The sequence below is a fragment of the Alligator sinensis genome, unplaced genomic scaffold (genome assembly GCF_000455745.1).
Source record: "Alligator sinensis unplaced genomic scaffold, ASM45574v1 scaffold250_1, whole genome shotgun sequence".
Taxonomy (NCBI): Eukaryota; Metazoa; Chordata; order Crocodylia; family Alligatoridae; genus Alligator; species Alligator sinensis.
In genome coordinates this window covers 4,104,907-4,105,765 of record NW_005841888.1, presented here as the reverse complement: position 1 = coordinate 4,105,765, position 859 = coordinate 4,104,907, and the positions used below count along the sequence as shown (strand labels likewise).

The following is an 859-nucleotide window of genomic DNA, read 5'->3' as shown; positions in this document are numbered from 1 at the left end:
TAGCTGGGGTCGTTTGACCCCGGCATTCTTTCCTGCCCATGGCAGGGGGTCAGACTTGATGATCTGCTCAAGTCCCTTCCTACCCTACCAACTATGAAACTAGGACCGAGAGAGAGCCATCATGAAGCTTGCAGGGTCGAGCAGCACAGCCCTACCCCCAGCCCAGCAAGTGGGGGGACTGCAGCTGCTGCTGCCATGTGCAGCTTCAATGGGTGAGCCCAGAGCCAGTGTGGGGCCCAGGCTGGCAGTGGGGCTAGGTTAGAAGCTGGTGCTGAGTGTGGGGGAAAAGTGGCCTGGCCTCTCACCTGCCCCGTGGTCCATGCTCCCGTGTGGGCTGTGAGCAGCTACAGCAGGGAGCACGGGGTGGGGGAGGGGCTGATTTTCCCTGCGCTCCATGCCAGCTCCTTCACCCCCCCACCCCTTACCTCCCTTACCTGAGGTTCCCATGCCAGGGCAGCCACATGGTCCCAGGCCAGAAGCCCCTGCTGGGGTGGCGGAGCAGGGCAGGCCCTCCTGTTGCAAGCCTGCCAAGGATTCCCCTGGGTCCTACTGCCTCTAGTTCCTGTCATTTTTTACAGGAACCAAGGACAGGTGCATTTTAATTTTCAAAATCTTTTTAGGGGCCCCACGGGCCAGACAGAATGACCTTGCAGACCGGATCTGGCCCGCGGGCCATATTTTGCCCACCCGTTCTAGGTACATAGCAAAAGTAGATGGCTAAACTACAAAAGCAACAGCAAACACAGGCGCTCCTCCTCCAAGTTGTAGAAAAATAGCAGAAACTGCAGGGTGTGCAATTTGCCACACAACAATAGTGGCAGGGAGCACAGATCTAGGAACAAAAACGTTACAAAAGCAG

The 859-nt window shown here is 57.2% G+C and overlaps 1 long non-coding RNA gene across 1 annotated transcript in view; it reads right to left on the bottom strand.

The window, feature by feature from the left end:
- Positions 1 to 859, bottom strand: part of LOC102387414 — a 43,747-nt gene that overhangs the window by 41,786 nt on the left and 1,102 nt on the right. The window lies entirely within an intron of this gene.